At 44.1% G+C, this 25,902-nt stretch overlaps 1 protein-coding gene across 7 annotated transcripts in view; it reads right to left on the bottom strand.

The window, feature by feature from the left end:
• Positions 1-23,815, bottom strand: part of AKAP1 (A-kinase anchoring protein 1) — a 312,712-nt gene extending 288,897 nt beyond the window's left edge. For 3 of the 7 annotated variants that reach the window (XM_069226645.1, XM_069226649.1, XM_069226644.1), the window contains exon 1: positions 23,644-23,762. The gene's annotated coding sequence lies outside the window, so the exon portion shown is untranslated. The other 4 variants (XM_069226648.1, XM_069226643.1, XM_069226646.1 and 1 more) reach the window with 3 other exon arrangements.
• Between the last annotated feature and the right edge of the window lie 2,087 nt (positions 23,816-25,902).

Consider the following 25,902-nt stretch of genomic DNA (forward strand, 5'->3'; position numbering starts at 1 on the left):
GAATACTTATTGCAATCCACAGAGTTGGAGGATGTATGGTAGGCTATGCGAGCACTGCCAAATAGAAAGGCCCCAGGTCCAGACTGGCTAAATAGTGATTTCTATACAGAATATACTGACTTGCTGGCAACCCTACCTCCATGGAAGGTATGCCGGGGCATACACTAAACAGACTCTCCCAGTGACACTCCGTGAGGCCCTAATCATAGCCCTTCTGAAACCAGACAAACAGCCTAACAGGTGCAACTCATATCGCCCCCTCTCGCTCAATAACACCGATGTCAAGATCCTGGCGAAGATTCTGGCCAATAGACCTCAGCCTTTACTGCTGAACCTGGTCCTCCTGGACCAGTCGGGATTTGGTCCAAATCGTTCAACCATGCGTAACCTGTGAATGATAATGGCACTCGTACACCAGCTAAATCCAGAGCTGAAGGTGGTGGTGGCACTCTTCAAAGCCCCCAAAGCTTTCGACTCCATAGAGTAGTATTTGATGTACACTATTCTGGGACACGTGGGATGCCGGGCACTTTTCTGCAATGGGTGCAACTTCTGTATACAACCGCCGTGGAGAGTGTCCTCCTCAATGGGCACACTTCGGCACTGGTACATATACATCAAGGTACGAAACAAGGATGCCCCATCTCCTCAATCCTATTCACGTTAGCCCTGGAGCCACTTACCTGTGTAATTGGATAACGACATGCTGCAGCGGTGCTCAGATTCCGGCAGCGTCCCACTGGCATATCACTCTGTCGATGATATGGTAGCATATGTTAGACATCCCACTACACATCTAGCACATATACTCAGAGAATATGTGCTGTTTGAAAGTCACTCACGCCTCAGTATCAACTGGGATAAATCGATGATTCTGCCACTGACACCATGTACGACACCGCACCCCCTAAAGTATTTCCTGGAGTGGTGTGCCGATTCAGTGAAATAACTGGGGGTGTAGATAAAGACCCGAATGGGGTAGTGCGCAAAAACTATGGCAAAGACCTGACGAAACTCGAGTATCTGGTGGATAGGTGGATCAAGATGTCGCTCTCCCTTGCACATAGAGAGGCAGTAATGAAAAGGATAGTCTTGCTGCGCTTTCTCTGTTTATTTAGTAACATCCCAGTAGTGCTCACTACTGGTATTTTTTAATCTACTTTAGGTACAACTGATTAGGCTGACTTGGGCAGGTAAACAACATCGAATAGAATGGAATGCATAGACGCTGGCATACACTAAAGGCAGCTTTCGCTGTGCCTGATTTCAACTTTTACTATTTATCCGCACCAGCTGAATATGCATATTATTGGTATCAGCCCCATGCCTACATACCCCAACTAGCAATTGAGGCGGAGGAGGCACACCCCACTCATTAACACTGTGCTACACATACGTACAATACAACTAACTGTACAACAGCAGTTTGGGAGGCATTCAGTTCAAGAGCTTGCAAACTTCGTCTTTCCCTGATGCCTCCCCCCAACCCCACACACAAAAGTAACCCAGTGTTGTGGATTTCCCTGGAGAGACCCCCCCCCCCAAAAATAAAAGAGAAAAAAAAATAAAGTAAAGTAGCAATAACTTTTTTTTTTTTTTTTCTTAAACGAGAGAGAAGTTTTGTGAACAAAAAAAGATGAGTTTTCTTTATTGGAATAGTAACTATAAAAAGCTTCCTAAGCTAAGATTACACAATTTTTTCTTAAATTTCCTAAATGTATATCAATTTTTCCTATATTTGTGGTTGAGGTGCAAATAAGCGTGAAACCCAAGGTTGAACGCAGAAAGCGATTTTTTTTTTTTTTTAAAGTAGACAATAGTCTAAATCGAGCAAGGGGTCGGTTTGTGTTGATCACTCATCGTGTTCACAAAGAAACAAATCTATGGAATCAAGTACTAATAAAATTAAATAGGGAAAACAGGTGATGTTTTCATTTGCAATTTTTTGCTTCAATTTTTTGCTCCAATGACCAATCTACAAAGATAATAAATCATACATCTATCATATTATTTTGGTCGCAGAAATTTGTAGTGTTTGCTGGTTGTCTAAAACCAAGTGATTCCCAGAGCCATCAACTGAGCTGCTACTTATGATTCTTCATCACTGCGTACCGATCATGCATCAATTCATATGGTAAAATAGAATGAATGAAAAATCGGTATGAAGGAAACCTGTGCATTTTTTAAAATCTGTCCAAGATAATGAATTTAAGAATAGCGGTTATCTGTGCCACTCTGAACATGGGGTTACTCAAGATATTTGGTTTTGCAAAACGTGTTGTTCTCGAACACTAGCTTACATTTGGAAGCCACAAAGGGAGAGAACTTCAACTGATAATAACAAACATTGTACTACCGTGTCCCACACTACTCCTGATAAAACATAACTCACTTGAGCAGATGGGCCTGTAACCTAGAACAGGGAAGGCACAAAAACATCAAGATTTAGCTATTTGGGTTTTTCAACCCACCATAGGCCAGCGCTCAAGGATCTCTACTAAATCCAGACATTTCTGGAAACTAGGTACCCAGGGCAATCCAGGGTGGTGTGGTTTGCAAGGAAGGCCATGCAAAAGTCAAACTTTACTTGAAATGCCAGGTTTTCCTCACATTTTTGTGAGATAAAGTTGTGGAACCTGAACGATCAACAAAATTCCTGATATCTCTCATTCCCACACTCCTCTAGATAAAAACTGTACTCCCTCTTGTGTATGTGGGGATATCACTCGCAAGAGGAACAGTCGTAAAACTCGACTGACTGAAGGTAATGTAGTGTCAATGAGGTATTCACATGGGAACGTATGTTATGTCCTCCCACACAAAGCCCGCAGCGTTTCTATCTGGACAACTGTGGGAACGCAGGATGATAAGCCTGAAGTGCTTGACTTTTCAGTCACATGAATATGGGGAGAAAAGACTTTTACCCTTACTCATGTTTCCCTGGTATTCTGGGTAAGAAAACATGCTGTGAACCACACAAGTTACAACATTCTGGATTCCACTGGGTAGCAAGGATTCCAAGATGCCTATGGTTGATAAAGTATGGTGGCCCAGAAGAAGGGGGTAAGCCTCCCATTCTGTTTGCTCCGGCACAAAAATACTGTGTGGAGAGGGGGTGGAAGTTGGGAATGGTATGCTGCCAATATGCCCCAGTGACAATCCAGCTCTCTTCCAATTTATTTTTGCTTGGCAGTCTGGTGGGTTTTCTTCCCCCCTGCAGGCAGATAGGGGTGTTAACCATCTATATACATGGTCTGGTGGACTTTGACCACCGTAGGACAGCAGGGATAAAAATGAGAAACAGAACGAGGCGCTGGACTTGCCCTTAACAGTACACCCCCTTTCTGACAAACCCATGTGTCAAAACTGGGTGCAAAAAAATTCAACTTTGCTCGTCATAGGAATAGTTGCAGTATTCTGAATCTAGGCACCAAGAAAGGTGAGGAGGAGCAGAAAGACCATTGGGGCTTTAGTGGTGAGAGTATGTATCTTAATGCTAGGACAGGCCAGCACGCACCCATTCTATATATGTTTTTGTTTTGTTTCCACTACGGTAAGCAAACCCTGATGTCTAGTGGGCACCTAGCCACCTTTTTTTTGGGGGGGGGGGGGGTAGCTGGTAATCCCCCATCACTTTCCCCAAGGTAGCAGAAAGATTGTAGACCACATCAGTGGGAGGGGTGTATTTGGCCCTGCCTGTCGGTGCTTTCCCCCTTGAAGTCATGCCTGATGGCTAATGGGTGAATACCTGCTTGGGGAATTACATTCCTGCATCAGTCTCCAAGCAGTGATCCACTGTGGTTTCTTCCACACATTGGAAAGCAACTGATAATCAAGCAGTTTTTTTATTTTATTTTTTAATTCAATGAACTGGCACCAAAATGTATATTTTTACATGTGATTTGTGAATGATTTCTAACATTCACTGCTGCCTTTTTCGATTTACACATTTAATATATTATCAGGAACCACTGTTTGAAAAGACAGACCCTCTCAGGATATTGTGGCATGGACTGGTACATTTTGCTGCATCAAAAGAGGAAGGTTTTCAGCATACAGTTGTGTTTTTGCATACGTTTCTGACCCTTATCTGGCTGTACTGTCCCCCAGAAACACAGGACCCAGTTAATCGACCAAACAATTTAACCCCAACTCTTCCCATTTAGAAGTGTCGCAAATCCTGAACTCCAGTACCTATATACATATTTTTTTTTTAATTAATCACTGGTCACGTCCTATTAGGGTTTATGTTTGCATCCAGTGTTGTCCCACTCCCCCACATTCAGTAACTTGCTGCTCTGTGTTCCACTTCAAACTAAAGTATACCAAAAAAATGATGGATGGAATGCTTGAATTAATATCGGCTATTGGTAATCACTCTGAGTCGCATACCAGTCCATCGTCACTTTGCACACCATGCCACCTCAGCCCCAATTGCCAGGCCAGATCCTCTCTGAACCAAAGCACAAGCAACCCAGGACCAGTTTTGCATAGGAGACAAGCTATATCTGGATGTTGAGCCATAACCCGGGCAAATCTGATCCTGGGTTGCTTGTATTCCGGTTCAGGGAGGACATGGCCTGGCAGTTCGGGCTGGACTGTTCCCATTGATACAGGGTCAAGGTTGATTTGCATGCGGCTGGGTCTAAAATGAGGTGGGATGGTGTGCAAAATAACGATGGGTTGGGCTTCTGCCAAAGTGATTATCAGCTGCAGAGATTAATTCAAGTAGTCCATCCATCCGTCACTTTTTTGTACACTTTACTGGATTCCACTTCAGCTTTGTGAGGCACGATGAGCCTCAGATGAAAACACAAACGGGCATTCATTATGTTCATTAACTGCACCGTGTGTGTGTGTGTGTGTGTGTGTGTGTGTGTGTGTGTGTGTGTGTGTGTGTGTGTGTGTGTGTCAGCCATTTGCAAGCCGAGAGGTACATGGTAATTTTTCATATCAGCCATTGGGTAAGAATTATTTTTTTTAGTAGTGTTACAAACATACACATTTTCAACTACAGACATATCGTGGATTTGTATTTAGATTGGCTTCACAAGTAAAGGCTCACCTAACGCAGTTACCAGTCCCTCCAACAATTCCTCTCCATTTTTGTTGATAACAGAAACTGAACTTCTCTCCTAAACAAGAATACACACTCCTTTATTCAGGAATGCAAATACGATTTTGGGTTGGAGCATGTGAATAGGAGTTATGCTTTTAAATTGATTTAATTGCGAGTGCTTGTCAGATTTATGCATAAACTCTTAGCTTTGTGAGCACTGCATATCCCAGTCGACAACAGATAAAAAGTGAAGTGATAGTTCAAAGGCCAAGACAGGAGTCTACACGCTCTCTTTAAAGCGGTTCCTATAGTGTCCTAAAGTGTGTGTGTGGGGGGTGGGGGGGCGTGTCTCTTTCAGACTACAGCATAACTTTGATGTTTATTGCTGCTCGTCCTCCAACTCCACGGACAGGCAGTGGGGCAAATGCAGCTTAAGAAAAAGACCGCTCAGGCCTGCATCACAAGAGTGCATGACGTGCAGTTCATGGGAGCCAGTGACAATACATAATTTATGATACGAAACATGTAACAAAACCAACACAACAGGAGAAAATGCTTGTCATTTCCGGGTTTTTTCCTTTAAAAGGCAAATTAGTTTAATTAAGCGGCCATAGGAGGATTTTATAAATTTTGTGGGAAATTGATTCATCATGAAACCGCAATATGCATATAGGTTCTGAACGGAACCTACTACTCCAGGATTTTGTTTTCTATTTTGGGTATTCCATGTTGTTAATTGGCTACTTCTTAAGGTAAGCAGGAGTACTGGGTTACAGTTTAAAAACTTTCAATGAATTAATCAAGGAAGGCACTCCTGTGCAAATATCAACTCCTACCATCACAGTCATCATCAGCCTGCATGTACTAAAAATATAAATAAATCCAGGATTTGTAAAGCGCGCAAATCTACTGTGAGGGTCTCAAGGCACTGAACTGTAGGCAAGAGGGAGATTAAGTGATCAATCAATCAATCATTAAATTTATAAAGCGCGCTACGTACCCGTTAGGGTTTCAAGGCGCTGAGGGGAGGGGGGGGTGGGGGGTGCTGCTATTGGTCGAAGAGCCAGGTCTTGAGGAGTCTCCTGAAGGTGAGGAAGTCCTGGGTCTGGCGCAGGGGGGTCGGCAGGGAGTTCCAGGTCTTGGCGGCGAGGTAGGAGAAGGATCTGCCGCCGGAGGTCTTGCGTTGGAATCGGGGAACGATGGCGAAGGAGAGGTTGGCCGAGCGGAGTTGGCGGGATGGGACGTAGAAGTTGAGTCTGTTGTTCAGGTAGGCGAGTCCGGCGTTGTGTAGTGCTTTGTGCGCGTGGGTGAGGAGTTTAAAGGTGATCCTCTTGTCCACAGGGAGCCAGTGGAGGTCCTTCAGGTGGTGGGAGATGTGGCATCGGCGGGGTACGTCAAGGATCAAGGGTGCGGAGGCGTTCTGGATGCGTTGGAGTCGTTGGATGTCTTTTGCTGGGATGCCTGTGTAGAGTGCGTTGCTGTAGTCAAGTCTGCTACTGACGAGGGCCTGGGTCACTGTTTTTCTGGTTTCCGTTGGAATCCATTTGTAGATCCTGCGGAGCATTCAGAGGGTGTTGAAGCAGGAGGAGGAGACTGCGTTGTCCTGTTTGGACATGGTGAGGGCGGAGTCGAGGATGAAGCCGAGGTAACGTGCATGGTTGGCTGGAGTGGGGGGGGGGGGGGGGTCCCAGCGCAGTGGGCCACCAGGAGTCGTCCCAGGCCGAGGGGTTGCGTCCGAGGATGAGGACTTCCGTCTTGTCGGAGTTTAATTTCAGGCGGCTGTTTCTCATCCACTCGGCGATGGATTTTAATCCCTCGTGGAGGTTGGCTTTGGCGGTGCGTGGGTCATTGGGGAGGGAGAGGATGAGCTGGGTGTCGTCTGCGTAGGAGAGAATGCTGAGGTTGTGCTGACTGGCTAGTTGTGCGAGGGGTGCCATGTAGACGTTGAACAGCGTCTGGCTTAGCGAGGAGCCTTGGGGGACGCCACAGGTGAGGTTGGTGGCTTCGGAGCGGAAGGGTGGGAGTCGGACTCTGGGTTCTGCCGGAGAGGAATGAGGAGATCCAGGCTTCGTGGAGACGTGTTAGTAGGGTGCGGTGGCAGACCGTATCAAAGGCAGCGGAGAGGTCCAGGAGGATGAGGGCTGCAGTTTCGCCGTTGTCCATTTGCTGTCTGATGTCATCTGTGGCGGCGAGGAGCGCAGTCTCGGTGCTGTGATTGCGTCTGAAGCCGGATTGGGAGGGGTCTAGGATGGTGTTGTCCTCGAGGTAGTGGTTGAGCTGGGCGTTGACGATCTTCTCGATGACCTTCGCTGGGAAGTGGAGGAGGGAGATCGGGCGGAAGTTTTTGAGGTCGTTGAGGTCGGCCTTGGGTTTCTTGAGGAGGGCTTGGATATCGGCGTGCTTCCAGCTGTCCGGGAAAGTCGCAGTATCAAAGGATAGGTTGATGATCTTTCGAAGTTGGAGGGGGCGATGGTGGTGTCGGCTTTGTTGTAGACGTGGAGTGGGCAGGGGTCTGAGGGGGATCCTGAGTGGATTGAGTTCATGGTCTTTCGAGTTTCAGCGTCATCTACGTGGGTCCAGGTGGTGAGGCGGACGGCGTAGGAGGAGTTGTCGGGGGTGGGGTCTGGCGGAGCTGTGGTGTTGAGGCTGTCGTGGATGCCCAGAATCACAAGATGTTGAGCCGACGCAGAGACTCGAACCTGGTTCACCCAACTCCGAAGTCTCCCACAATAAACTTAAGTTTATGGCACTTAAGCAAGGGGAATGGCTGTTTCTGAAACATCTAGCTAGGTGGCACAGGTGGGGGGGAAGCCATGGAAGTAATAACGTGCATGGCTTGTAATGCGCATGAGGAATTGTTTCAATACATGGCATGCAGCTGTCCTGTCCTGTTAAAGGAACAGAAAGCGTTCCTAAGGCCGGAATGGCACAAACAGCGTATGCAAATGCCGGGTGGCCATTATGAACGCTCTCAATTCAGAGGATACAGTTTTAAATATTCAACTGGTCACGTCTGTGGACTCAGCCGTTAACAAATTAAGCAGGCAAGTTGCCATTCACAGTGAGGCATCAGCCATACTTTGAAATATTTTCCACGCCCATGCGTTAGTTTTGCCAGCGAACGGTGGCAGCCTTGACCAGCCAAAAGATCTATAGTATGACAAAGGGTAAACCAGAGATTCTTTTGACAGCAAGTACTCTTTAAAAGGGATGGAAAATGGAGGGCAGTGGTTCTGGCATGAAGGAACATTCAACCAACAGTACCAAGGAGGAGCTTGGTCGTCGCAAGAAGAGTTATTCATGCGGGAAGACCATTGCATTTTGCACAACTCTGTCATGCCCCTTTTGCATTGTCACCATCTTTCTAGCCCATTCTCTGCAGAATCTGGGTGTACTTTGTTAAAATTCAATATGTCACACGAATAGTTACGTATAGCGTGCATTGAGGTTTCTAGGTATTTAAGGCTACAAGGCACATTGAGTTTAATTACGGAGTTTAATTACTGAGATTAATTATGTTTTAGGTTTTTTGAAGGAAAATAAAAACGTCCACGGTGACTAATTCTTATTGAAATAAGCTTGCTTCTCCATTGTTCTATACATTTTGCACAACCCTGTTTTATTCAGGTACCTTTTTAACAGCCTACTACCTGCCCTTGAATGCAGAGTTTGCCGAGTAAGCTCCAGCCTAACAGTAATAGCAGAACTATTTGAAATACTGCAGTTTTACTGATAATTTGTGATTAACAAAGTTTCTGTAAAACCGCTGAACTTTTTAATGTATTGTTCACGTTGGTCTATTCTAATGGTTTTGAGTAAACGGTTATATCAAATTAAATTACAAAAAATCTTGGAGAAAGCCCATAATGGTAAGAGAAAACCAAGTCATTTGACAGCCCCGAAATACTGATGCAGTGGTCATTCAGTTGAGGCATTGCCAAGTAGGGCTTTTAAGGTTACCGTCTGAGGTAGCGCATTAGCTGCCGCTTCAACTATGTTTTCTTAATAAAAAAAGGGCTTCTAACCACCCCATTAGTTACCATTAGTTGGCTTCACCCTCATACATTTCTAGTGCTTTCATTGGCCAATTTCCTCTCCTGTTCAGTCTGCCGGTCTTCCTACAGACAGAGTTTCTTAGATTAGAGAAAACCCTCAGAGCACTGCAGGGAGTCAGCCCACGCGTACGTTTTACAAATCCCCAACAATCCAAAGTCTGTTGCAGAGAGGTATTCCTGTCTGGTTTGAGGCATCCTGGCCCTTCCAGTCCAGCAAACAGGACACTAAAAATACAAGGAATAAGCCTGCACTTGCCTGGCAACCTACACGTGATATGACGCAACTTAAACACCCACTGTCCTGGCAGAAGAATAAACAAACAAGACTGCTGAGTAAAAGCACTCCATCCTTGACTCTAGAACACCCGTGAATTTGCTACATGCCAAACTCTGCCGGCATTTGTTAAAGTGACAGCACAGATTCCCCACTTTCTGCTGCAACGCGTAGCTGAAAATAACGTTGAAACAGCGCTGACAGATTATTATACAGAAACATAACTTATTTCCACGAACGAAGAAATCTATTAGGTCTCTCGCACATCCCTGTGCCCCCCCCACAAGGCAAGGGCCCTCGAGCCCCTGAGGTGAGAGAGTCAGAACCATGGGGTTCAGTTTTAGCCACTGGCCCTCCTTGCTTTAAATTTGTCCCAGACGGTACCGCCAATTCAATATAGTAACGCTTCTGGCTGCCGTAAAAACCAACGTTTTCAAAGCGTAGCTGTTTACAGCCTGTCTTTTGTACATGACCGATGTATCAGATTAGAGTTCAACGAAAGCAGGGTGTGGGCCTTTATTGTGTAAGACTTCACCACTATAGTCGTTCATTCATACTGTACTGTATTCGAGTGTAATGGAACGTAATGTAGATTTATATAGTGCAGCTCATCACCCGTGAGGGTCTCAAGGCGCTCTCTATGGGCAGGGGAAGATTAAGGCCCTCATTACAACATTGGTAACCGCCGTGCAGCCACACTCCCGCGGTGGCCATTACGAGATCCCCACCGGCCCAGCTGGGATGTCGGCCGCAACACGGGAGCCGGCTCCTGCAGTGGGTGCAGTTGCACCCGTCGGGAAAAACTCCATGGGTCTGTGGCAGGGAGCCCCTGCACTGCCCATTCCGCCAGCCTTTTCATGGCGGTTCCTACCGCCATGAAAAGGCTGGTGGGAGGGGGACTCGTAATCCCCTGGGCAGCGCAGCAAGCAGCGATGCCCTGGGGGATTACAACCGCCAGGACCAACGTGGCGGTAAACCACCGGTCCCGGCGCTGTGCGACCGCAGCGGGTCGTAATTAGCAGGATTGCACCACCAGCCTGTTAGCGGTGCAATCGTCAGAACAGCCCTGGCGGTCTTTGACCACCAGGGTTGTAATGAAGGCCTACGTGATTTGCCCAGAAATGGTCTGCATTTCTGATCACAACCAAATATTTTATAGTCTGTCCTTCTTAAGTCACTTGAGGAGTGGGTAGGGGTGAGGGGCAGGTAGGTGCATTGCTTCTGTGCATTCAGTGAGGTTACGCACAGAAAGCTGCATATCGAATCTCCCATCACTATGTACAGTAAGTTTGGATTTGTAAAAGCGAGCGCGGCCTAGTTGTACGCTCACACAATTTTTTTTTAATTCTCGGAAACAAGCTTCGGTTTCAGAGGTTTGTGTTTAAGACGACCTACCTGCATGGTCTATCCCTATGCTGTGTCGCAATGGGTTCATACTCACTTAAAAGTGTTTTCAAAGCCCATTTTTTACTGCACTAAGTATTTCTAGCTGTGAAACTAGTACGCGGATTCCGTGTAACCTCACCGGTGCACGGTTGAATCCCCCTACATTAGGTCAGTGGGTTAAAGTAGCAGCCGCAGTGTCAGATGTACGGATATACCACAGGGAGTTTAATTACTGAGATTCATTATGTTTTAGTTTTTGAAGAAAAAAAAATGGCCACTGTGACCAATTCTTATTGAAATAAGCTTGCTGCTCCGTTGTTATATGCATTTTGCGCAACCCTGTTTTATTGAGGTACCTTTTTAATGTAGCTAGAACGAGGAATGATGCTCAAGTCCATGTGTAAACTAAATATTCTTACATGTATGTTAATTCATTCTCCTTTTATCTTGGCCATGGACTGTCTGCTGGGACTTGTGCACAGGCCCAAAAAGGAGTAAAATGGCATGGTAATGTATGCAACTGGCAAGTAGCTATTGGATAGTTGGCCATCAGACGCCCCTCGCCTGAGCTGTGGATGAAAGAATTCACAGAATAAGCAATAGTGGAGGAAAAACACATGAAACTTAGACAGGACTACAAACTGCAGGGGGACTTGGAGGTTTAGGGCAGATTGTTAGACACATTTTCAGGGAGAATTAGACAGGGAATGGCGACATTAGCACACAGACATAGGGGCCTGTGAATGCAACCTCGCAGGGGCAAACGTCGGCGGTGACTAGGGACATTGGAGGGGAGTCAAACCGCACTGCAGACCCTGAAGACTAGAAACTGGGAGTAGCCCTGCCCGATGGGGCCATAAACGATAAGAGGCTGAAACCTCCAGGCCAACAGACCTACCATATCACATTCCTAGACATGCGGGAGCTGGTAGGGGGTTTTGTCATGGTTTATACTGAGGGGATGGGACTGAACTCAGGACCCTCTGGTCCTTTAAGGGTGGGATTTTCAAGTACACTCAATATATGTACCATTTGGGGTTCTTGTTTTTGGCTTTGTTGTGTGTGGTACACTGCACAGACTACATTCAGAAATGATATACTGTGTAAGTGGCCATTTGATTCTGTGTGATTGTAGTCCCACAACAGCAGGATAGCTGTACCAAAACTATTAGCAAAAAGACTTACAAAAAATATGGCATACACACGAAAGACAAGTTTTCAATGCTTAAAGTGACTATTCACATACGTTCTCATACTTCTGTAGTGGATTGGATGAGACCAACTCAGTGACATTATGTTCACGCAGTTACTATCCTAAACAGCAGGATATTCAATTTAATGAACATCGACATCATTAGCACACAAAAAATAACAGTCTTTTAATCAATGACCAACACTGGTGGTACAGTTTAGTGAATTGATTTTTAGTGCGTGGCTACCCGAAGGCTTCCCAGTGCTAAAAGTAGACCTCCAAACTAGGAGATGCCTATGCTATGAATAGAAATGTCTTCAGTTTCCTATGAAAAGAAGATTCCAGCTGCTCTTGACTGAGTTCCAAAGGGTGTAAATTCCAAGGGTTGGCATCTTTGACAGCAAAAGAACTGCCTCCCCATATTACTTTCCTAAACCGAGTGTTGACCAGCAAGGCGGTAGAAGATCTAAGTGCGGGGTATGAGGTGTTATACATTGCCTGAGAAACAACGGACCCTTGTTATGGAGGGCTTTATATGCCATGCAAATAGCCTTGAAGTTAATACGTTGTTCTATGGGAAGCCAATGGAGCGAGGCCAGTGCTGGTTTAGCAGAGAGGTGTCTGGGCGTGTTCATAAGCAAACGTGCGGGAGCGTTTTGCACGACCTGCAATCTCTTTTACGTAGCCAGGAGAACCAAGGAAAAGAGAGGTGCCATAGTCTAGACGAGATAATATAAGGGCCTGGATGATGAATCTTTTAGCCAAAAATGGTAAAACTTTTTTTTTTTTTTTGTTTAAATCTGATTGTTCTCAGTAGACCAAAACAAGTTGCGGACAACTTTTTGGAGTGGCAGTCCATCATGAGACGAGAGTCTAGCCAGAAGCCTAAACTTTTATGTTTTCTTTAGGCGGAGGAAGGTCTTTGGATCTTCCAATACCAGGGCTGGAGACTTAAGGAGAGGGAAGTTCCCTACTACATTACTTCCGATTTATCATCATTTAGTTTGAGTTTAGAATTAGCCATCCATCTAGCTACATCTGCGAGACAGGACAATAGGTTGGTTTGTACTGCATTGCCAGTACTGGAGAGAGAAACTACCAACTGCGTTTTGTCAGCGTATGATACAAGGGAGAGACCGTAAGCTACAATCTTAGCTAATGAGGACATATAGGTGTTAAAGAGAGTGGGGCTCAGCGAGGAGCCCTGAGGGGCCCCACATGTAAGGGAGAATGTGGAGGAGAAGAAGGAACGATCAAGGACTTGGAAGGTTCTATCTCTCAGAAAGGAGGAAACCCACTTGAGTGTGGTGCCTTCAATTCCTACTGATAATAGTCTTCGGAGTAGTATACTGTAGTCCACAGTATCAAATGCAGCACTGAAGTCCAATAGAATAATGGCTGCGTGTTCACCTTAATCCAGTTGTTGACGGGTTTCTTCCATGACTATTAACAAAGCTAATTCTGTGCTACGTTGTGGTCTGAAGCCCATTTGCGAAGGATGGGGGAGTTTGTCCTTCAAGAATTGGCTATGACTCGATTACGAATTGGTACTACAACCCACAGATTAACTGTGGGTTAGTAGGTTAAGCAGCTGCCTTATAAACAGACAAGAGTTGAAATTCAACTGCTTCAACTTCCCTGTCACAGGTAAGACCAGAAAGGCTGACGATGGAACAGACTTCGAGCACATCCTTCTGGCAGCGTAGGTGGGACAACAAATCAGCACACTAATGAGTGGCAAGTCATGCATATTCTGTGACTTCCTTTGAGTGATGGTCACTATAAATGGTTTCACTGCATTAGGGTGCGAAGATTAAGTACTATTTTTATTTCAAACTTGAGCAATACAAAAGACTCCAAGTCAGCAGTGCAAGTCTCAGTGGGGCAGGTAAGGATTGTGCTGCATTTAAAAAAGACAACAATTCAACCTTCAAGCTACAAAAAATAGACGGGTGATATGAAACGCTAGTAATTTGTATGCCACAGTAAGGCTAAATATCTCTGCTTATAAATATCCTGCATAACCTACTGGAGTGAAATGGAGTGTTGCACAGCAACAGCACTGGGGTCACTGATATACAATCGCAAAATTTACATATACTCCAATATGCCACCTCTAAAATAATGACAAGTTGCACTTTTTCAAATCTCACAGAGGAAGCTAGCGAGCTGCTTTCAATAAACTATCCATTCATCGATGTTATGACAGATAAGGGTAATTCGGGAAGCAACTTTGCCTCTGGACCAAAAAAAAATACTAACACTAGAATTAGGTTTTTTTTTACATTGCCCTTAAAACTTTGCTTCCACCTTTTCTAAGCACTTCAAATAGTAAAAGCTCAAATTACTGAATGTAAATACTTCTATTACCTGATATAATGGTGCTCAATGTATTGACCTTAGAAGTATGGATGGCTGATCCAGCCTTCCTAGGATTTAAATTTGTGATCTGCTGAGCAGTAAGTAGTACAGCAGAGCAAACATTCTAATCACAACCACCCTTAAGACAGTAAAACATTTTGTTGAATAATCCTAAAACTACTGTATAGCTTATTCATTGACTAAAAGATGTTTTAGTGAATAGATATGTTTGGCACAACTGCTGGCCAGAAAAACCAAAACAAAATAAGACTGCAGCAAATGTCAATCTGAGTGGAAAAATATTACCTTGTATACACCTTAAGAAATGCATGTTAACAAACGCAGCTAATAAATCAGTGGATTACCACATCACAAATTGTTTTGAATAAGGAGCTGTGTTGCATGGCCAATAAGAAAGCGAGTTACCCTGTTTCCTTGACATTTTAGATCTCAATTTAGCACATTCACCATCACTTGCAAGATATTTTGTTTACTAAAAGGGGCTTGGAGCCTATCCATTGCTTACCATGCGCTAGTTTCATTGCCACTCATTTGCTCATTTTACTCACATGCCAGTTTCACTTCTTCTTACTTCATTTGGAGCATGGACCAATTATGGATTGCTTCATTATGCTTAGCATCCTTCTGCTGTGTTGAGACGGAAAGGATGCCCGCATGGGTAATGGACTGTCAGCCCGAGTGCCCAACTGTACTCCTGTCTTGATCCCTAATACAAATTTTGGTTGCCATAAGCAAACACGGATGATATGTGTGTGCCATAACATAGGCTTGTCTCACGGATTGTAGTCTTGTTAGAGCAGGAGAGGCACCTAAAGCAATACCCTCATAGTGGTGGAAGGCTATTGCCACCCCTAGGAATTAAGCAGCATGCTCGAGGTGGTGGAAGCATGCTGTGACGTGACCAGGAGTGTCCAGGTTCTTTTTATTTTTTTGCCTGTGTCACTGCAGTGAGGCCTAAAGGCTTACTTGTTTTAAAGTTCTGCTGCTGTGTGCTTAACTCACCCTTGACTGCATCAGGATGGTGTGAAGTGCCAAGCAATGGAGAAGTGGTGTATCTGTGCTATGAGTATGTGTGCCTGGAGAGGGTTCCATACAGGGACAATGCAGTATTGAGTACTGTGTGCATGGTGTATGCACATGCATGTGTCCGATAATTTCTACAGTACCTGAAGGATTTAGTGCAGTGCGTGCATGTGCCGGGTGTATATCTGCCTTTGAGTGGTAAAGTACATAATGATAGTGCTGAGCAGTGCGAGCATGTTAAATGCAAGTACTGCATGTATGTGTGCCTCAATGGTTCAGTACATAGACAATACAGTACTGTGCAGTGTTCATATGCAGCATATATGCACTGGGTGTATGTGCACCTGTGGATGGCACAAAACATTGAGGGCACCAGGTTCAATTTTGGGAGATCCAAGTTTGCATGGTGAAACAAGGACTGGAGGTAGAAAGATCCCCCTCCCGCAGAGATCTTTGGATTGCTGCATTCCTGTAAGCTTTGTGGGGCACACACTGAGGAGGGGAGGACCAGGCCTCCTCTGTACACTTCACAGGATTAAGCGAGGAGTCTCTTGGAAGGGGCCTGCACACATCTCAAGAAGATGATGAAGCTTTTAAGGAATCAAAAAGTAAGGCTGGGAGCCCTGGGCTAACCTTTTGATACACATCACTGTTGACGACATCATTGTGTGAGCTCTGGAAACTTCTGGGTTGCGGAACGATCAGCTTTGGAGACATCCCCGGTGTGACAGGCTGCTTTTCAAGAGGAAGGGGGAGCAGAGGTGTATGCACTTCAAAAGAAGCAAAACCCCAACATAAAACTTCAAAGACTCAGACCCCAAGTCATATTTAGTGCCTGGGAATGGATAAAGAGAGGGGTTGCTGAGACCCCCAAAACGGCCATCTTTCAAGCAGCCAGAGAGACGGTGTGAGGAGGGGGAAGCTCTGCAAGACTTCTGCCTGTGACCAGGACTGGAGACCAAAGCCTTGTGCTGTAGCAGTGAGATGACCCCTCTATTCCAGGAAAGGCTTCTGAGGTCCAAGACTGCCATGGTGTAAGGGCCAAAGCCCTATGCTATAGCAGTAGAGAAACCCTGTATGCCAGGCGGGGCAGCAGTGGATAACTTCGCTGCATTGATCCAGCCAGTGTCCATGGACAGCGAGCAGTGGGGACTCAGGTCACTGGGAGCAAGAAGGAGTGACCACTTCGACCTTGTTAGATGAGTGAGGATGCCATGGAAGTACTGTGACTCAAGTGGAACCAAGAAGTGTTGTCATAACCTTCTCATCTGGAACTTGAGAAAGCTTCAAGAAACCTCAGATTGCTGCAGGAGCGGGACCACAAGGGAGAGACCGTGTGACCACCAAGTGTTCACATGAAAGCTACTCATCTGACTGGGACCGCTGCGAGTGCCCATTGAAAGGGCGCACTCCAGGATTCTGAACGCTTCATTTCTGCTGGTAAGATTTTTTTATCTCTGTCTGTACCTAGGAATTAATAAATATGCGTTTTTATGGCTGGTATAACATAACACACTGCGAGCTGAGTATCCATTGAACTCACTATGTCATGGCTTTTTTGTATGATTATTAATCCTCAGAATTTTAGCTCCTAGTTCTGACAAGCGATCTTTACTGAACCCTATTCTGAAATTGGGGATGGTAAGCAGAAACTTTTTTAATTTATCACATGAGTGTTTTTCTTTGAGCACTTCAAGTTAATACGTGCACTATCTTTTGTGACTGTATTTTCACTCGCGTTGATTCACCATAGTTTTCTGTTAGCATTTATTTAGGGTAACCTTATTTAACGAGTTGAAATGAGCAAGTGAAAAAAATTGACTACTTTAAGTTCAGTTTTTTGGAGAAGTTTCTTGTCCTGATGAAGCGTCATTGGATCCGGCTGGACCACCTAGACGCGAAACATGTAGACTTAGTAGAGTGAGGTTCCATAATTTGGTTTTCTCCTCCTTCGTATAGTGTGAGTAACATTATATTCACCCAGTACTCCTCTTTTGTGTTTTTAATCTTGGTCCCCATCATATCAATTGCAGATTAAAACAATGACTCATGTATTGTGATGGTGAACCAATTTTAATTTTTCCCTCTCTCTCCATTATTGTTTGGGTGCCAAGGACTGGGTACCCACTTGAAAACTATTTATTTATTGTTTTCATTTTTGCTACTATCTGAGCATTCTGGTTAAGAGCACCCCGTCTGGGGAGCCCGTCAGGCATTGCAGCACCAGCCTGATGAGGAGCTTTCCCAATGATGATGCCAGTCATCCATTGTGATGCATGAGGGTTCTTGCTCCTGGAAGATTTGGATTGCATCTAGTATTTTCCTATGAATTGCCTTTTTTTTTTTGGAACAGTGTACAACTTTTTACTTTAAAGATTTGTTCCAGGCCTGACAGCCTAGGAGGAACCTGTTGCTATATCAAGAGCCTGTGAGCTGGAACACTACTGACTTTAAATAAGAGTCGTAGTGGAACCTTGAGACTGACTACTAGTGGGGCATTTCCCAGATGTTACCAATAGTGAATGGGGAATAACTATGATCCCAAACTGGTTGAGTGGGACAGGGAATCACCAAAGAGACACTAGCGCCTCGACCTGAGAAGAAAACCGTGTAATTGTTTCTGAATGTTGTCTTTTTTCTTTGTGAAAAAAGTGGGTATTTGGCTGGACAACATTATTGCTGATGAATTCATTCTGAGTTGTGAGCTGTGTCCATTAAGCTCTACACCCCCTCCCCATCCCCCATTGTCTTGTTTCTTCCCTTCCACACTTCCCTTGTCCATGCTGTTGGGGCACCCCATCCTCCTGTCCTCTGGGCTTCTTACATAAGAAAAAAAAAAAGCTCCATGACGCAGCCAGTGCTGGTGGTGTCAGGATTTTTTTTATTTTTTACTTTTAGCCATGCTGTAGAACATGGCTAAAAGACATTGTCAAAGCCAACATCTCTTGCATAAGCGAGACCTATTGGCGTTGCCAATGCTTGTTTAATGAGGCATGGCAACAGACAACTCTCTAGATCAACAGGGCTCTGCAGCACAATAGCACTTCTACATACAATCAAACGTCCAGCTAACGTTGATTAAACTTTGTAATGATCCCAAAAAACGAGATTAGTGCCTGAAAAGGGTTTTACTGAATTTGATTCAAACTATGTCAATTAGAAGCTTGAATCTTAAACATTGAAGCAGTTCGTCAGAACCAAGATACTTTAAAATTTGTTCTTTAGACAGCCTGAATCGTTTTAAGCATAATGATTAGGAGCTATTTTAGCAAAAGTGTGAGAACTTCGCAATAGAGGGGATTCTGTGATAAAGTGAGTTTTTTTTGCTACATAAAAGGACAATCCTAGCTAACATTAAAATAAACCGACTCCCCCAGACTCTCTCCTTGAAAGCAATTAATGTGACATTTTGTAATAAATATCTAGTATTTGTTTGGACTCACCATGGAGTATCCACAACACTGGATGTTCTTGCCCTGAACTGAGATAGTAGTTTGCTTTCTGTTTACTTTAGGACCGTAAATCGCACTGGGTGATGACCGAACCAATAGTTTCTCTGGTGCTACCACGCACATTACAAGAGAGCGTAATAAAATAAATAAAATAATATTTTTTAATGTGGCTTTAGAGAACTAACAGGCCAACTGACTGGGCAACGATTTTAAGTTGAGTGAAGGACCAACCTACAGAATGCACTTTCTCCTGAAATGCACACTACTAATGTATTTCCTGTGGGTGTTACACTGAACCAGACTCCAAGAGACTGGGCAAAACAGCAATACAGAATCTGAATTTCTTGTACCCGCACTGGTGGTGTCAGCAATACAAGCCTCTGGCCAATTGCAGTAAACAAGCGCTGTTGTGTTCCTTCTATATGCCCAGAGATCATAAAAAGGTGAGTCCCAATCCTGATTTAGATGTGTGGAAGAAGTGAAAATTAAATACGAGATACGTAATTGCCATACAAACAGCTACGGGACCAGACCCAAAGAAGCATTATCTTGGCTTATACGTGAGGGAGCAACTCTACTTCTTGGGAGTGAATGTTTAATTTGGTGCTTCGAGATTGCACCACAGGGAGATGTTTGCTTCTAGGAGAAGCGAGACTAGGGGGATCCAACAGTAGAGTTTGAAGAACTGAAAGTGCCCCTAGAGGACTAAAAGATATCTAGTTGCTGGAAAAAAGGAGCCATGGCCATATCACAATGAGTGCAGCAGCTTGGCCTCTGGGACACCTATTGGAGCTACGAAAGAGGCCACACTTGACCATTTCCAGACACTGGCTTAATCTCCAAACAGCTTGAATGCCAGAAGCAGAGGCTATTCAGATGTAGTTTCCCTGAAAGGCTTGTTACAGGGAAAGAGAGCCCTGACAGACAGCTACATGAAAAGATGTATGGGATATAATCTAAACAAATGGCACTGGAGTACAGAGACAGGAATCCATGATGAGAGTTATAGCAAAAGCAAAAAGTGGAGGAGAGAACAGCCCAACTAGAAGAGAAACAAACAGCAAGGCCAGTGGCTTTCAACAATGTGTTGCAATGATTATAGCCTATGAGATCACACTGGAGAGATTAGAAAGCTCCAAGAGAGCTCCCAACTTCAGACTAACTAATCAGCCCATAAATATAGCACTGGTTGAACAGAAGAAAGCTGTAGAGAACTTCTTCACCAACTACCTTAACACCACTATAAATATTTTCACTAAAAAGGACATACTGCCTGCCCACAAATGGAATGAGAAATGATGAGAAAAATTTAGCCAATGTCCTGGCAGGCATCCAAGATGAGTATTAATGGGAAGACACATTGAGATAAGCAATTAAAAGGAAGAGGTCAAACAGCAAACATTTTATTAACTTAGATAAATGCCACGCTAAAACGGGAAGCAGATGTTACTTGTGTTGAAAAGATCATACTACTTAAAATATCAAACAAGTTTGTGGTGCAGCGCCAAGAAGGGAAACGTTTATATTAGTTTAAGAGGAGAAAGCTGAAATCGATTCAAAGATTTTACAAAACACGCTGAATGGACTACTTCTCGTCCGATGCTTTCTACAAAGCATCCATAGACTAAAGATGAAGTTCCAGTGAAGCAATACCCCCTGTCCTCATTGGTGCAACTAGGTCCCACATATATCCAACCAGCTTTCTGAAGTGACCTTACATACTGCAGAAAGTTTATGAAACTGAATTTTGTATTGAAGACCACCCTATCAACATTTCTCTTCCTCTAGTTAAGTGGGTTTGCCATGAATACAACTTTAAAACTGTTATATTTGTTTCTTACAGGACTTTAATGATTGATATGTAATATTGTCATCTAATACATTTGACTTGCCTAGTGGAGAGTCTTGCGTTTTGGTTTCAAATTGCTAAACAAAAACTAACATAAAAAGTAGTAAGAAGACAAATTTGCATAACGTACACTCACCTACAGCCCACCCTCCATCCACAAATACAGTTCCCTAATTGAACAGTGCTTCTTTTTGCACATTATCTGGCTAGCAGCCTACTAAGTGAATACCCTGTCAATCAAAAATATACCCGAGCGAAAACCAAAAATTTATACATCACTACTGAGAAATACAGTAGCGACCTTGGATACTAAGGGACATAAAGCAGAAGATCAGTCTGCGCTCACGTGCCTGGCACGTCTGACTCTGGAGAGCCCCTGTGGAAAACTACCATGCATGCTCTACACTTCAAGACAATTACATCTATCTTGAAAACGACGCAACTACAGGAATGTATCCAATTACTAGATACAGTGGCAACATATCAATTCTTCAATTATGTATGTTTTACGTGGAGAAACCGGAGGAAACGCAAAGACCTGCATTTTGATAAATCACGTAGATGCTAAATCTCAAGAATGTTTCACATTTAAACGTCTTTACAACTTGAAAGAAAAATCGCCAAGAACCCACATCACACGAAAAAAAAACTGCAGTGACATTTAGTTTTCCGGTTTGTGTGCCTCGAACTGGCAACAGCCGCATGAAGCAGAGGAATCACATTTCAAATATATAAATTCGTCACCATTGACAGGATAAACGAATACAGAGTTAATGAGGAGATCGCCTCCGAATTATCAAAAACTGACCTGGCTCGTTCATCCTATCGCGAGTTTCTTTTCCTCCCTAACTGCTTTGGCCTAAAAGCACTCACCAAGGTAGCAGTCCTCACAAGCCCCATAGCCACGTGTGACACTTCTAAAGTTACATTCAGCGCACTGCACCCTGGGATACATTCTACCATGACCTACTGACGCTTAAAATAAGGACCCCCAAGTATAGTATTCTTACGACGGATGCCGCCTCCTGCCCAAACGCATTTCCGTACACACGCCTTGGCTTTGTTGTGCTGTTACCTGTGTGTAAGGCAATAGCTCAACGGGTGACATTTGAAACCGAAAACCAGCGTAAAAGCTGGACGACCTTGTGGTACAGCTGCAGGTCATTCGCACAGTCTGCTGGCAGAACGTATAGTCTTCTGAATGATACTACGATCGGCCAGATAAAACGAATCCGTAGGAGGTGATCCGTCGCTGGCGAGAAAAAAAAAAAAAAAGAACACAACAGTTCTTTGAAAGCGCGCAGAACTGAAAAAAGCAACTCCCGTTTAAATTGTCAGAAAGGTTAGCGATAAAAAAAAAGGAAAAAAAAGTCAACAATGTTTACCATAAATATTCTGCAGCAATATTTCAGAATGTGAGAATAAACCCCAGCTGGTAAAATAAAAAAAAAAGTTGTGCATGCCAACCCGAACCAGCCAACTGCTGCAAACACACAACAGGGGAGAAGTCGCTCTGAAATGATTAATATGTACGTGCGCAGGTCATGCCAGAAGCTCCTATGATTTATGTCATAGTAAAACACCATACAAAGGACCAGAACTTGTAGCTGCGGAGCATAGGTTGAGGAGAAGATTGTGACACGGCGCCGATAATTATCTCTTACGCTCCGCTCCCTCTTGCAAAGGGTGTTTCAATAACGTGCACAAGCAAAGTCTTCATTGTGCAGGTTGCCAAGCGGCACTGGTCCAATGTACTAATGACCTTCAGATACTACAGTTATCACACCCTAAAGATACGCTGTCTGGCTGAAGGCACCACCAAGCCTCTACCGCATAGCTCCAGATCCTACGATTCTTGAGTAGAAACTTTGGAAATACGTCTCTCCATTGTACGTGCAGTTCACCTCCTCGGGGGTGGGGTCAACTTCCAAAAACAGAGCATGTACGAGCATCTGTCACCTTGTAAAGGAGGAAGTCTATAACTAGAACAAACTCATCAACTTTTAACATCTGGGCTGCCCCATCTACCCTGTGCAAGGTGAAATAAAGTTAGAGAAAACTTGTTATCTCCGCCCCCATCACGAGAAAACGCACTAGAAAAAGCTGTCAACTGCGAGAGATCCGGTTGTGGAATTCTGTCACAAAACCTACACAGGAGTGGATCGCTGAAAGTTAAAACTTCTGTCAAGCCAAGAGTCTACACGGCGCAACCTATTTACACAATTTGGACTCTTGCTTTAATTACTACAAAAGTATATCAGTTTTCGCACCGGCTATTTGCTTAACGTTACATTTACAATACACAATTCAGCTGGTGTGTTCTGTCCCCTGCTCGGGTATCAGTTACGAGATACGAGGGGCAGTTAATAGGCCTCATACACATAGGGAAAATGAAAAGACTTGCATCTCTAGTTATGAAACATTTAAAGGAGCAGTGGTCGTACAGTAGGCTGTGTAAACAAGTCTAACTATAAAACCAAACAACTAGGAAGCCAGCAAGCGACCCGGTCAGAAATTAGGGCTGCGAGACAGCTAAAAGTTGAGCGAGAGCAAACGCAGCAGACGGTAAAAAAAGGAGGTTTAGCGAGGCTGAAAGAGACACAGGCTCGACACACACACAAGCCAAATAAGGTATTATCGTGCCCGGGCAGGTACAACAAAAGTTGCCGAGGAAGACTTTATGACCATAAAGACTGAAATACGGACACAGGGGGAATTGGGCTAAGGTGCATCCAAATACAAAGGAGCCGTTCAAGGTGAGAGCACAAGCAATACCAAAGACGCAAGCGAGCGAGAGGCGGGCAAGCAGGCGTGTCTTTAATACAAACACGCACAGACAGGTGTCGGAGTCACGGGCACCCGCACCGCTACCTCGTCACACTTGGTGGCATCGCCGCATTCCAGAGGGTGCCTACTACCACAGGCTATCTATACTGCCTTTTACCCTCCCTCCTGCCCACTGCGCACTCACTGTGTGTCCGTCAATCCCCTGTCGCCTCTCCCACGTGCAGCCTGCAGAACGTATACCGCCTGGCCCAACACATTCAACCCCACAAGCCGCAGCACGCCCCTGCGTCACCGACCTCAGCATCGCGAGATCATCGAGGCTCCTACCAACCTGCCTAGCGCGAGAATATGAAAACTAGCCCCGTTTCAGTATGATGCCATTCCATGTTGAAATGGTACTGGGTCTTATGGAGACAGAATAATAAAAACAAACTTTAATGCCACTGCTATCACATGCAAACATGTATCGAGCTGAAAAACACGTTTCCTATGACACATTAAAATAACGCTACAGTGTAAAAAGATGATGCTAGTTTATCGTTTTGAATAATCGCCATTTAAAATCAATTACATTTTTATTTTCATTTCAATTTAGTGATGCGAATGGTTGTAGCGATGACACGGCTCTCATATTTCTAACCATGAAGTCTAGAGTGCTGATAAAGGTAATTTGTTTCCTTGAGTGGCACTATGAGTCTGTGATGCTACGCTCTTAATATGCAAGAAAAAAAAGGCCTGACAGAAAAGGCTTTTTGGCGACGTTTATGTGCGCGAACGTGGCCGCCATATTTAAACTACCCTTACAATGGATACCTTTCAAATAAAATTAAGTAAATACGCATACCAGTAGCGTGCGAACTGTTATTTCCGAAGAAAGAAAATAACTATTTTCTGGCACGAGATTTATTTTTTCATTTTGAAATATATTTCTCCAACATGCAAACCATTTTACTGCCGCCGTTTATATACGTGAACCAACATATTATGATCTTAGTTCACAGCTGTTATCTTCTGATGGATCACAACACGTTCTCTTCGAATATGCCGCCAACTTTCTTTACGAAGCGACTGCTGGGGGTTTCGCGTGAGATGTGAAAATGTTTACTTCTTGCTCAAGGACACCTTTCCTTTACCCCCCCTACTGCCAGCATCCAATTCGCTAATGTTTTCCCTTTTGTCGCACGTTCGCAAAGTGAATAGCAGATGCAGTGTATGCGATGAATATAGGTTTTTACAGGCATCTCTCGCAGTGACGTAGCAGATGTTATGGCGGTTCTCGTTTAAACCTTGGAATAATGAAAACCTGCTTGTTGAGGAAGACTGCCAGGATAGCCAGGGCTGGCGCCGTAGTATTAGTTTTATTTATCATTTAGCTTTTCACAATATATGTGTGTTTGCAATGCTTGTTTATTTGTGAATGTTCTAGTTGAAACTGTGACCGTATTGGCCATTGCATGGTTCGGGAACTCACAGGGGGTCTGCCTGGAGAACTGGAATCTTGCTGGCGGCTGTGTTAGCACATTGGACCTCATTTGGTCTCTTATCTTTAATTTATGAGGGGACGTGTTAGAGGTTCGATGGACCTTTTGACTGCGCTTAGAGTGATTCCCACCATAAATCTCAAATGCAATACAAAATCATCAATAAACAACAATAAATACCTTTGGAGTCAGTAATCTTTACTCACCATGACTTATTAGGTCCAACTATACCTTTATGTAAAAGTTAGATTGTTTATTTCTCTGTATCAACAATGCTAATATCATTTAAATTAATCTCAAAACCATCTGATACACATATAAAGACAACAAAGGTTGACCAAAACATCTAAAGAATCTCAATTTAATTAGGCATTGATTAATACTTGAGAGTCACAGTCCAAATCAATCGCAAGAACAACTGCGCACTAGAAATAGCATACATCTAGGGTCAGCATTTGAGCAACATCAATCATTGCTTAATAGCAACCTATTAACTTGTCAGGGTTTCCCTTACTAACCTTCTGATCAGAATAGGATGCTTGGGCTTCATGCAAAACAAGTTTAGTCAACATGAATTTGGAAAACATCTAACTATGGCTCTATCAAAATAGCAGTTGGTTCCTAGAAACAAAAGACAAAATTACAACAAGAACAATATCATTTTGTTATACCTCTCCTCAGTATGGGTCAGCAAGCTGCAATTCTCTTCGTTAGTTGGACATCTGTTCGGTCAGCATCAGCAACAGGCCGTGAAAGAGAATGGTTCAGAACCAGGGAGGCTAAACTATCCCAACCCTTAGGAAAACAATATCCAGGGATCAGCATTCAACATCAGAAGTCTAAGCAATAAAGTTAAAGATAGAATCCTCTCTGGAGGAAAATCGAGGTAGGAATGAGCACACCTCTACAGAGGAAAATAGGAAAAATGAGCCCCCTTCTTTCTGTGTAGTTAGGCTAAGATA

The sequence above is a fragment of the Pleurodeles waltl genome, chromosome 3_2 (genome assembly GCF_031143425.1).
Source record: "Pleurodeles waltl isolate 20211129_DDA chromosome 3_2, aPleWal1.hap1.20221129, whole genome shotgun sequence".
NCBI classification, from domain to species: Eukaryota; Metazoa; Chordata; class Amphibia; order Caudata; family Salamandridae; genus Pleurodeles; species Pleurodeles waltl.